The following is a 13,490-nucleotide window of genomic DNA, read 5'->3' on the forward strand; positions in this document are numbered from 1 at the left end:
TTAAGCAGGCTTTGTTTGGTGTTGACCTGTTCCTGTTTACTTTCAGCTAGATGAGAATAGGAATGGGTTCTCACGAGAGACAGCACATTGGTTAACTATAGTGAGTGGCCTGGGAGTGTTTACTTACTTTCTTGCTCAACATTTTGAATTCCTTTTTGCTGTAGGCATACTGATTTTGTGCCATGCTTTGGAATATTTTAGTATTGAAGCTGCTCACATATCTGAAAAGATCTGTGTTTGTAACTTCCATAATATGTTTAAACAATTTTAGCAAGCTTTAATATTTTCACGAGAACAAGTTAATAACAAATACTATTAAGAACAAATACTACTGTAATGTACAGTTTATTGAAACTAATGAAAAACTTGATATTTAATACTTGTTTAAATGGTATTTCATATTATTTAATAATTGTAATGGCTGAATGTGTTCTTTGACATATCCTGTACTAAACAGTATATGATTTTGTCTCTATTTTAAAAAATAGTGCAGGTTAGGTGGATTGGTGATGCTAAATTGGCCCTTTTGGGTGTGTGGTGTATGAGTATGTTCAACTGTGATTGACTGGCGCTCTGCCCAGAGGATTTTATATATATATATATATATATATATATATATATATATATATATATATATATATATATATATATATATATATATATGTATGTATATATATATATATATATATTATTGGCTATGTGATGTCCCACTTTGTAAAGCACATTAATGATCCAAGCTAACAAAAAGGTCTTTGTTTTTCTTCTTATTCAAGCCCTATGTGTTTGTTCCTGGCATGTGGCTTTGGTTGTGGTAAGAAGTTGAATGGTCTTATTCAGGTAAAGGCGGAGGTGGAGGTGCACAGCTCAGGAGAAAGACTGCTGCATTTCTGTTAGGTTTCTAAACTAATAATGATATTGATGACCAAATATTATTTAAAAGAACATTATAAATAATATTTCAAATGAATACAATAATGCATAATACATGAATAGATATCGCCAACTGTTTGTGTGAGTGATGAGTTATATAATAGTAATAATAATAATACATTTTATTTAGCACCTTTCCCCTGCTCAAAGTGCTTCACAGACATTCAAAGAAAGAACAACAGGGAATATACAACATTGGATAAAGATAATATCTGCAGAAAAGCACTAAATAAAGATAAATACAGGATATACAAAGTATTTAATTAGAATAAGAGACAAACCAGAATAAAGTATAAAAACAATACTACAAGAAAACAAATAACAAAATATGTGGTGTAATATATGTCTTTCACATTTTATTTATTATAGCCTCAATATTTTCCTCTCCTATTTTTCTCATTATGCCGAAATCAAGAATACATTTATTCATGAGCAGTATTCATTTTGTTTAACTCATAGATTCAGCAGTAGTCTGTTATGAAAAGAACTTTAAAGTACCTGTCTATTCTATAACAACTGAGTTATGACTTATGCAAGTGTAATGTATTTTAACGTGGCATGAAGTGATCTGGGTCAATAAACCCATAATATATTACTCTGAAAAGCTTCCCACATATCTGTACAGGGCACCAAATAGCCACAAACCCCACACACAGCTTTTACAGACAAAAGTCCTGGGATCAGATAAGAATTTATTATAATAAGATACCACAACAACACATTTTTTGCAAGGTTTGCAGAAGCATAATACAATATTTTTCTCTCTTTTTCTCCATTCCTTCCAGGTGACCGTTGTCCTCTTCCACCAAACTCCAACTTGCTTAGGTGAGGCACAGTAGCTCCTTTAATATAAAACCTAGGTGTACTTCTGGTGCTAGGACATTGCACATTGGAAGCACTTCTGGGTCAGGTGGAAGCCCCACAAAGTAACAACTGTTAATCCCTGCAGCATCCCCTGTGGCATCCAGCTGGACTGCAGTATGGAACTACAGTTTTCAGGATACCCTGTGGATGTGTGTACATGTGCTGCCATACAGCGTGTTGGGGAAAATATAGTCCTGGCAGGTTGTCTTCCCCTGTCCCTCCATTTACTGGCCCCTTGGGCGTGTAAGGATCTTCAGTCCAGGACATCAGTGCATCCACTTCTAGGTTGGCATCTCCTGCCAACCACCTGGATGAGGCAGCTGTTCCTTGTTTAGATTTATATCAGTCAGTCAGTCATTGTCCAACCCACTATATCCTAACACAGGGTCATGGGGGTCTGCTGGAGCCAATCCCAGCCAACACAGGGTGCAAGGTAGGAACAAACCCCGGGCAGGGCGCCAGCCCACCACAGGGCACACACACACACCAAGCACACACTAGGGACAATTTAGGATCGCCAATGCACCTAACCTGCATGTCTTTGGACTGTGGGAGGAAACACCTGGAGGAAACCCACGCAGACACGGGGAGAACATGCAAACTCCATGCAGGGAGAACTCGGGACGCAAACCCAGGTCTCCTTACTGCAAAGCAGCAGAACTTCCGCTGTTAGATTTATGTAAACAATTTCATTTATTTTTTAGATGTGTTATTGAAAAATTGTAAACTGAAAAGCCCTGATGTAGATAACAAAATATTCAAGATATAAAAATATTTTATTTAAGCATCAGAAACTTACTTTGAACAAACAACACACTGCTTGAGAAAACAAATATAATTTACTTTAATAAATGCAGTGCAACTGTAAAGACTGGATATTTTCTATAAAATGAACCTTTAACCTTGCAGTCCTGTTTAGTCTAAAATGATATATGTCTGATTGTTTAACATGTGTAAGAAGGCAAATTGTTCTTCGATGACTTCTGTAAATAATGCACCAGGGGAAAATATGCAGGTAGGCTAGATGACATTTAACATTAAAATGGGGATAGTTAGGTAAATAAATGAAAGAGTCACTATCAAAAAAAGTTAGGTAAATTGATTAACATGAAAAAAGACAGAGGCAAGTACAGTGTATGCCAAGATATACGGAAAGATACTGTATTAAACAGAGAAAGAAAAATGATTTGTATAGCTAGAAAATGTGGTATATAAAATAAAATGTTAAACTGATAGGTATTATAGATAGTTGAATACATTTCAAGACTAAATAGTATGGACAAATAAATATATATAACTGAGTTAGTAGTTCAGCACAGTCACTTACCTGGAAGTGGCATTTGCATTATCCAGCATTTTCATTTTCAGTGGACATAGTTAAAGTAGACAAGGGCAGAGATTTTTAGTTGCTTAAATTGACATGGTGTGGTGACAAGATAAGCAAATGCAGTCAACAAATCTGAAATACTCCATGACTAGAAGTCATGTAATGTGACATAGGCTTTATTTTCAAGAACATTTACAAAATATTTAGCATAATGTAGTTTCAAGCTTGACTTACATTGAAGGGATTCAGTACTATCCTGAAGTTTAGCAACAACAACCATATTTTGCCTTAATTTCAAGACAAATTTAAAGCAACAAATAAAACAGTAAAATGTCTATTTTGTTTTATAGTTTTTAACCCATATTATAAATAATGTTAACTAGACAAATTCAGTGTCCTTGTCACATTTTAAGTTATCTGTAGATTTCTAGTATACAGTATATTAGGCTTCATAATGTTGAGTATAAGCTTGTAAATACCCATATTCATTTTATGGATTTTATTTAAGTTGTGTTTATGTTTACTCATTTTTTTAATTTACCTCTACAAGAACACAATATAGCGTACGTAATATCATCTGATAGTCATCTAATAACTAGTGTAGTATATCAGTTGTGTGAGGATGTTTATCTTTTAATGTTACATTTCAAAGAAATCCGAATTTTTAGGATTACAATTATGATTCAAATGTTCAATTGAACCATTTAGTTTTTTTCTGTATCTCTTTTCTCTTCACTGACAGTAAGAAGAGACAGCAGAAATAGTGTTGAGAGAAAGTAAAAGCATCGACTATAGAGTTTACAATTTTATGACAGTAAATTTTCTGAGGTGGCATTTTTGGATGAGTTTTATGTTTGGGTATGCTGTGGACCACACATCAGTAAGGTATCTTGTATTGAAATTTAGGTTTTTCATTATTCTCCCTAATGCCTTGGTAACATACAGCCTATTAACATAAAGCATGCTTATGCTGTTGAAAAGGGTATCTTCATCTTTGAATTCTGGGAAAAAAGTTGGACATAATTATATTATAGTTACATATTAGCCATGTTTTATTACTTGCATCAACTTTAAAAAATGCTGATGAAAATTAAGCCTTCCAAAAAATGCTGAGAGTAATCTCATCTTTTGGTATGGAAGGAGGTGGGTTAGGGGTCAGCTTTAACAGACAGTTGGAGTGAATTTATACTATGAAAACGTATGCCTTATGATTTTTTTTTATAAATGTCAAGATCCAAATTCAGTAGAGAGGTCATATGTTTAGTGTAAATTATGCATGCCTAAATGTCAGTGTGTCAACATCTGCTAGTACACATTACTTAATTCAGTGTACCTATTAATTTAATTCAGTTCACCTGTAAACCAAGTATTACTTTTTTAATTCAGAAATTAAACTGTGTACATGTATTTCTTTATGGAAATAATATACAGTTAATGGTTATGAGACAAAGACACAAGGTTTTGAAAACAGATATATTATAGATAGTTATTTTACCAGAATGAAACATTTCATTATGGAAGAAATGTACATATTTCATATTTACCAAATAAGCAAATATATGATAAATTACCTTCTTGGTGAAACAATTATGTATTTGCAGCTTGTCCAGATACAATTGTTGCCTAATGTTTTAACAAAGCCAAAAAAATTGCATAGTCATGTGGCAGCAGTGCTATTACTATAGAAAGTTAGTCTTGAATCTCAGTCTGTTTATAGTCAGTATGGAGTCTGGGCATTCTTACCATGTCTGCAGGATGTTTCTTTGTGCACTCTAGTGTTTCTTCCACGTATCAGCCACAGGCATATTAGATTAACTGATGATTTTAGACTGGTTTGTGTGAGTGTGACCTACGATGAAATGATGTTTTAGCGCCTTGTTTGTATCCTTGTTGGGATAAGTTCTGAGTTGCCATGACCCTGAATTTAAGTGAAAAATTTTGAAGATGGATGAATAAAGGTTGTAAATTGTTTCTCTTGTTTCAGCGCTTGGAGGTAAGGTAGGAACCAACTCTTGACTTGATGAATGTCTATTACAGGTCACCCTCATTTACAAATTCAGATTCATTCACTCATATGATACTATCATCTTTACAGGCATCAGCTAGCATAACACCCATGACTTTGGTTTTGTGGGATGCAACAGGATTACCTGAAGAAAGCCTAATTCCACAAGGACAGAATGTGCACAATCTACACAGACATTGACAGGGCTATGAGTTTTACATAGATCCCTGGAGCCAAGACACTATAAGACTTATCACTATACTACTGTGACTCACTGTTTTCTCAATGTATTAGATCTACTGTATATTAGGAATACTGTATATAAAATGGATGAACTGGGTCTGTATTTAAATATTTGTAATAATAATGTATATGCCTAAGCTAGCTGTGTCACTTGACTTCGGCCAGGAAACTTTGTAAGACGTGGGCCTCAGTTTTAGTACGATTGCTTAATCAGATGTATCAGAAGTACAGTGCAAATAATTGAGTACTTCTACTGAGTGTACAATATTTTCAGGTTTTAAACAAAGAGCTAATGTTATTGGCAGGCAGTATGGTGTAGTGTTTAAGGCTTTAGACCTAAGACTTCAAACCCCCAGGTTGTGAGTTTAAAGTTTTCTTAGTGACTTGGCTTTTGTTGATTGTCATTGTAAAACAGGAAAGTGTATTCTTTAAACTGAAACAGTAAGAATAATGGACAACCTGAGTATATATTATTATCATTATTAGATGTTTATGTTGTTCAGTCAAGTATTTCTTTTTTGAGTTTTTAATCAGTTGCATGTAGTCCCACTTTAAAGTCCACAGATGCAAATGTATATGTACAGAATTTTGAAAAGTGGTTGGGGTAGGGCATTCCTCTTCAAAATACATGCAAATATTTGGAAGCTGGGTGAGGAGATTCACTTTCAAAGTCCATTGATTCGAATGTATAATGCAAAAGAGAAGCTTGTGGGGGACAAGTTAAGTTAAAACTGATGCTTTCAGTCCAGGAACAGTTCGAGGATTTACAAGTGTCGGAATCTTTTCCTCTGTGATCGTCATGCATGGTCTTACATGTATATAAAATCAAAGCTGGGTGGTTGTTATGGGGTCCATTTGGGCTTTTGTGCATGTTTTTACAATAGTATAACATTGATCAGGGGCTGTGTTGTAAATGATGGACAAAAAGATAATGAGATTATTGCTATTTATTATGTATATAATCGAGAAAAAGATTGGGGGCTGGGTGCAATAAATAGGAGCTTCAGCCTCTGAAGCTCCTACTCCCCTCCCAACGATGCTGCATCTATCCAGGCTGGTCTTGGATTGGAGGACATCACTTCCACCTCTACTTCTCTCTTCTCTCCCTTTTTGCTTCTAGCGTAACAACACCTATGCCTGACACAGCTACAATGGCTGACACCCTCTATGTAACTTTATAGTTATTATAGTGTGCCTGCTAATGACTGAGCTTTGCATCTTCCTTGAGATTTGCTGAACTTTGCCCTTCTGTTTCACACCTTACTATACATGCCAAACATGATCATCTATCTTTTCCTGTCCAGGACACTGTCCTATCGTCAGTCTTCTATGCACCCTTTTGATTAATGGTGCTGTTTGGCCTGTCAGTTTCTTTTGCAGCATTTTTCATTTGTGTATGCATGATATCAGCACAGTGCAGACAATGTATGCTAGCATATGTAAAATAGGACACAAACAATGATAGAGTTTGGGCACCACCTTGGTCACCTGTATATCTGAAAGTTTTTAAAGCAAAAGAAAACATGCAACAATTGCAAAAATATCTTTACAGATGCGAGTTCATAACAGAACTGGCTTATGATGGTTGATTTCTAGGTTATGAGTTCACGAGGCAGGAAGGGGAGGGTTCAGGCGGACAGACACGGAATTGATGTCATAGATGGAGTGGCTGTCAGTTGTTCATGCAATGGGAGGAGAAGAGAAGGCATTAGTAACCCCTAGTCCAGTGGGTGATCCAGTTGTCTCCAATGATATAATATTATTAATAATAAATAAAAATTGACAAATTAAAAAACATGGGTATGCTAATTTTCTTTTTTCTGTAATAAGCCAAATTTCAATCAAATCAGTCAAAGCTTTTTTGAGAGTTTAAAGTATTGAGTTTTTCTATTGTAGGGGAGGTTTTTACCCCTAAATATTGATATATTGAAATGTCCTTTCTTAGTGTATACATACTGGCCTAAATGTACCAGCTTGTCTTGGCAATGTTAACGCATTAATTTTGTGATTACGGTAATGTGGGCTGTTTAACACATTAACAAATAAATGAGGCGATTGCTTCAGGCAGTGCTTTGGTCAGGGTGGCATTTTCATGACAAAACAATAATACAAAAAACTTAAGTGTGAATCCAAAGAATTACATTCACATCCAGTACCATATTTATATATTACCTTTAAAAATTTTGAAGAAATAACATTTTATTTAAAAGTTTCAAATTTTATGTTTCACTGGTATTCATTTCTTTGATTTATACATACCAACATAGGTGTAGGGGTGTGGGAAGAAGGGGATTTATTGTAGTCATGGAGCAATACTAAAGAAAAGCAGCAAAGGTAAAAATTGTACTCTCCCTTTTTTCATGTAATTTTTCTGTAAGAAGATCAAATCAATGCCATATCACACATGTGCAAAATATATTTTCTTTGAGTGGCACTAAAACCAAAATAAGCCTCTAGTTACCTCTGTATTTAACTTGACAATCTGCAAGGTAGCTTATTACAGGTCTTACTGTCCTAATATAATGACAAAATTCTATGAAACAAAAGTGTAATTATTATCCCTACCCATTATTCCAGGTTGTAGTATCTTTGCAAATTTATGCAAAGAATGCAACATAACCATCCAAGTAATGCACGGTGTCAGTTTTTAAGTGAGATAGCTGCTATAGAGAACTTTTTTAGCATGCCAGGAGCAAAGGTGTAAGTAGAGCTGTGTTTTCTAGCCATTTTTCTGTGTTGGCACACATTTTCTAACCCAAAAAATTCCCAAGGCACACCATGATTCTACTAGCCACAAAAGCATTAAATGTATACACTTGCTAAACTGTCCAAAGGGACAGGACAGGGGGGTGGCAAAAAAAGCAGCTTGGATATTGGTGTTCACAGACATAGCACTTAGAGAGCACTTTGGACACATTTTTCCAGCTGCTTTGTCCCTTTGCTCACTCATACAGGCAATCCTATACGGCTAACCTGGGTAGCTCTCATTGCACACCAGTTGAAAAACACTTGTTTAGAGTATAATTATAAAGTCGTTGATGGTGATGAACAATTGAGGATGGCTTTTGCAGAGTTTTAACACAAGTTTTAATGTATGCCAGTTTAAGAGATGCTTATTTCAATTAAGTCAGTCTTTAGCAGTACATTCAATGTCTACAGTCGTTTCAATTGTTTAGTTTTAATTTGGCATGTCTGTGTCTCATATACCACACCAATTTGAGAATTAATACATTGGCCTCGTTTTCTTATTGCCTTCGTTTCATCTTGCCTTTTAGGAAGCCATTCTAATTCAGGTTGTACCCGCTCAAGTAGTATTTTGTTAAAAGTGCAGGTTTCAGGTCATTGTTCAAGTATAAACTACACCATTAAATTTTTAAAAATTCCTTTGTATTGATTCTATATTAATTTTTTGAGTAAGTGTGTATGTACTTCATTATTTATGTATTTATTTTATGATTGCATGTTTTAATGTCAGATGTGATTAATTTTGATTAATTCCATACAACTATGCAATTAATTATTATTTTTTTTATCGAGTCCCAGCCCTAATCTCTATGTATATAAAATCCAACGTCTATCTCTCAGTCTGTCTGCTTTTCACAGGAGAACTACTTAATAGATTTAGATCGGGTATTTTTCTATAAATTGCATTGATTTTGCAACTTCTCTCATCACGCTAAGTGTCATAGTTCGGTTGTGTTACCGATTTATTTGCGCGAATCCAAGAGAGCCACAGCGGATTTAAATGTTTTTTTTCTGTAATTTGCTTGAACATTCTGGTTAATTTTGCAACTTCTGTCATCGCGCTAAGAATCATAATTCACTTGCAGGAGCGATATATTCACGCTAATCGGAAACAGAGGCTGCGGGCTGAAGGGAGGGGAAATTGTGACATCAGGAGTGGGGAGCTGGGCAGGGTAAATTATTCCTGCTTTTCCATAGGGCTATGTTGAATATGATTTAGGGTTTTAACTGAAACTTAAACCCAGGTAAATTCCAAAGCACTTTTCCTCCTTACTTGTTACTGCAGTGATTCAGTGGCAATTATGAGATCAGTATAATATTTGCAAAACCTTTTATGGTCAAAGGGAAAGCTCTCAAACCTTAGTTTTCTTTATTATCTATTAACATATTTACATCCATCTGTATTTAATTTTGTACAGTTCTTGCTTTCAATGGTGTAAAATTTGCTTTGTTGTAATCTTTTCTAAATCTAATTTAGAATAACTATCTTTCATTTAAGAATGATTTTTTTGCTCCGATTTAGATATATTTATTGAGGCCCAGGGTGCTCTTTCTGGAAACACAGATTATATGGATTTGCAACGTTTATGCTTCATTGAAACCATAGATCAGCAGCTGTACAGGTGTGTGAATATGCAAAACTTTGAAATGACAACTTGTTTGTTTCAATCTGCAGGATTGAAATCAGGACTGAAACTGTTTAACTTTTCTGTTGCATAATCTAAGAAGCATACAAGCATTAAGGTAAGTTATGCTTTGTTTTAGTTTTTAATTAGGCTACCGTTGAGCTGCGTAGTGGAGTAGTGGTTTCTGCTTCAAGTGACAATAATGACTCTGTAATAATAATATATACAGTATATATTTTTGTGTGATTGTGTGTGTGTATATGTACTGTAACAGCAAAGGAGCATATTCTTGTGACCCCCGTACCCAGAAACTATGACACACCATAATATTAAGACACTACGATGAACAAAACTAAGGCTTTTTATAAAATATTTCAAATAACTATGTACAGAGATGTGTGAACTGAGGGAGAAAATAAAGAAAAAAATAAATGTATAACAAATAATCCTGTCTCTTGTTTTCACCTGACCCCTTACTTCCTCCTTTTAGTTAAGTGCTTGGCAACAGTTTTCTTCCCAGCTCTATGCTGTCTGGAGTACTGTTAACTACGCTGCTTAAAAACAACTTCCCTGATACTTCAGAATACTTTCAGGGTTGTGTTGGTTTCCTAGTTGCTCCAGGGAAGCCAGGCTAGACCTCCCTTTAGTGTCTTCTGTTGCCTTTTTACTTTGATCCTTCCATTTCCCTCAAAAAGCCAAGCCTTTACTCCAGGTCCTCTGCTGCTTGTCTTGTCAGAAGGATGTGTACATTTCCTCCTGGGATAATATGCCTTCAGTTGTCCAGAAGACAGTGCTTTTCTCTGGCATTTTATCCCCGGCCTTTCTGTCTGTGGTTTAATATAGGTTAACATTGTAGATTGAAAGTTGTTTGATTATGGTGTTACAGGCAGATTTTCAGGTTAGAGGTTTATCTTTTTGCTTTAGTCTTATTAGTTTTTCCTAAGTTGCCAATGATTGTGTGTTTGTTCTGTGACAAACTCTAAGCAATGTGGCAACCTTTTTAGCTTTATCTGTTACTTCATATGTGCGCCTAGAATCTGACTTCTACATTGCACGCAAAATTCATTGATAACAGCTTCACAAAAAGAATGAAATGAACAGTTCACATCATCTTTTGTAGCCAAAAAGTGTAAAACCTTTTGCATACCTGTCACATTTACTATTGTCTTTACATAGAATAGTTTATGTGATAAAATTTTGGCTTGAAGAGACTGATAAACAATGTTTTGGAATGACATTCACTAAAGTGGTGGACAATTGTCTGAACATGTAAAAATTATGTGACAGAGCAAAGGTTGAAGAATTGTCAATGCTAATTCTTAAAAGTTTGTAATAAGTTGACTTTAGTATTCATGGTTTCTAAATAGGTTTGCCTTTATGCACTCTATTTAGCATGCAGTCACTGTATAATTTTTAATATTTTACCAGAAGGAAATAGTCTCTAAAGTTAAGTTCCATTTAGCTTGTTGGTTTATTACAATATTGTGTACATATTACATGTTGATGGACTGTTGATTATGTTACTCATTTTTATCTGAACGCATCAAGTTAACAGTTAACATGTAATATTGCCCAGGATTGTTTATGTGTATATTATGTTGTCTTATAATGATTGATAGCTGAGAAATGTGATATTGTTACAGGAAAGAAATGTCCTGCTCCTTGACTACCCTGCATACTACTTAGTTTTGAAAAACAGTCTGCAGAACTTTTTAAAATATTTTCTCATTGAAATCAGGTGTCAGTGACCTAGAGGTCAAATACTGTATATGTGATGAAAGAATTCTGCTTTTAAGAGACGCTGATTGCAAGCTGTCACGATCAGTTAAAGATCTGTTTATTGTATAGAGAGAGTTGTATTTAAGCTTTTAAAAATTTGATTTCAGGGTGCAAAATAAATTCAGTTTACTTGAATAAAGGAAAAAACATATAGAAACTATTTGTACTTGATTAATGTAGGAAGATACTACTTTACAATTTTAAAGTGACTGCTTTGGTTAGATGTCCTTGGGCATTTAGCAGTTACAGCAGCATAAATGTCCTTCTCATGTTTAGTGTTTTGAACAGCATGTCAGTCATGTTTTAGAAAGGATAGCTTGTAAAACTTTTTTGTGAAATTCAACACTTCAAGTGATATATTATGAGTAATGTGTTAATGTTTGAGGCAATGGTTGCTAAAATTGTTTATTGTCAAAACTGCTGGTTGAAGCTGTAAATTGTGACAGAAAGAAGCAAAAGATGTGAAATGTATCAAGAGAATTTCTTTGTTTTTTGAATGATTTGTTACAACTTCATTCACATTTCACCTTAATTACATCATTGTATGTCACATTGAATTTATCATTGGTGATGTGGTGCAGAACTTTGCCATGAAGTATAGGGACAACATGTGACTAAAAATTACCAAGAAAACCATTTGGTGGTAAACGACCAGTATATCAGGGAGTCCATGAGATTAGTCACTATTAAAAAAATTATAGGGGGTTTGGTCCTGTATTTTACTTTGTGCTCCATTTCATTAGTAGATTGAATTAGTTGGACAGCATAGATATGCTTTATATAAAAGGAAGTACACCTACTCAATTACAGTCCTGGAGGTCTGCAGTGGCTGCAGGATTTATGTTTAACCAATTTCTTAATTAGAACGCATTTATTTAAAAGCCATATTTTTTGCAGCTTAATTTTAGTTAACTTGCTTGTTACAATTCAGAACCCATAATTGACTGTTTTAGTTATAAACTGCTATATTAAGGTTTTATTTGTTGTCTGTTTTCTTAACCAGCCATCGGTTAATAATGAGGTGAAAATGACAAAACAATCAGAAGCTTTCCACCTAACGTGCTTCCATGTAAACCTGTGTACATTTATCATGAGTATCTGTGCTAAATGTTTTGAAATAAATGAGAGAGAGGGATATGACCACAAAACATATGGATAAAGTTCTTAATTAGTAGCTGGTATAACTCATGTTACTATTCTTCTTCATGACATGCTGTCCTGTAGCACCTTTACATAACAGATCATTACATCACAATGTGCTAATATATGAAAAGTGTTTCTCATTACTCTAGCCAGTTATACCAAACACATTGTAATAGTGACCATAACCATCATCATCTTTATCCTTTGTAGTGAATCCTGCTAGATATTCCTTTCATCATGAGATTATATCAAATGTTTCATTCCTAATGCCTATCATGTGGTGAAAAACCCTAGATTAAGTGAACATATGTTAACCTCAGTGTTTCAGAACCATAAATCTTAAAGTCTGCCATGTAGGCAATGATTCTTAGGACAGTTCTTCAATACATATTGTGGTGTGATTAGCTGGACTGAGATCAGAGATGTACCCAAACAGTCACAGCCAACTGCTTTGATTATAGTGCTAACTTCTAGTTGTTTATGTGTTTGTTACGTATCATGTCTGTGATACTGTATGTGAAGGATTTGTTGGAGATCCAGATATCAAAGGTACATGAGTTCTTCTTGACCGAGTTTGCAGTGCAGAAATAATGTTAGCATTAATGAACTGTAGTATATAAACAAAATTTGAACTTCAGTTGTTCAATTGAGCGCTACTTCTGAAATTTAACTAGTATAGTAGCTGGCCATCTTGTGTATAGCTGAATATGACATTGCACAAATTTTCCGTTAGATCAGCAGTTTTTATGGCAACACCAGGGCCTGTCAACAAAACCAATAAAGCATTATGATTCACTGAGTTAAACACTGCCCTGAGGCTCACACAGAA

At 34.7% G+C, this 13,490-nt stretch overlaps 1 protein-coding gene across 1 annotated transcript in view; it reads left to right on the forward strand.

The window, feature by feature from the left end:
- lypd6b (LY6/PLAUR domain containing 6B) overlaps nucleotides 1–13,490 on the forward strand; it is a 67,068-nt gene that overhangs the window by 35,050 nt on the left and 18,528 nt on the right. The window contains exon 2 of the mRNA XM_028806533.2: nucleotides 9,790–9,857. The gene's annotated coding sequence lies outside the window, so the exon portion shown is untranslated. The remainder of the gene's footprint in view (nucleotides 1–9,789; nucleotides 9,858–13,490) is intronic.

Source organism: Erpetoichthys calabaricus, chromosome 8, assembly GCF_900747795.2.
Source record: "Erpetoichthys calabaricus chromosome 8, fErpCal1.3, whole genome shotgun sequence".
Classification (NCBI taxonomy): domain Eukaryota; kingdom Metazoa; phylum Chordata; class Cladistia; order Polypteriformes; family Polypteridae; genus Erpetoichthys; species Erpetoichthys calabaricus.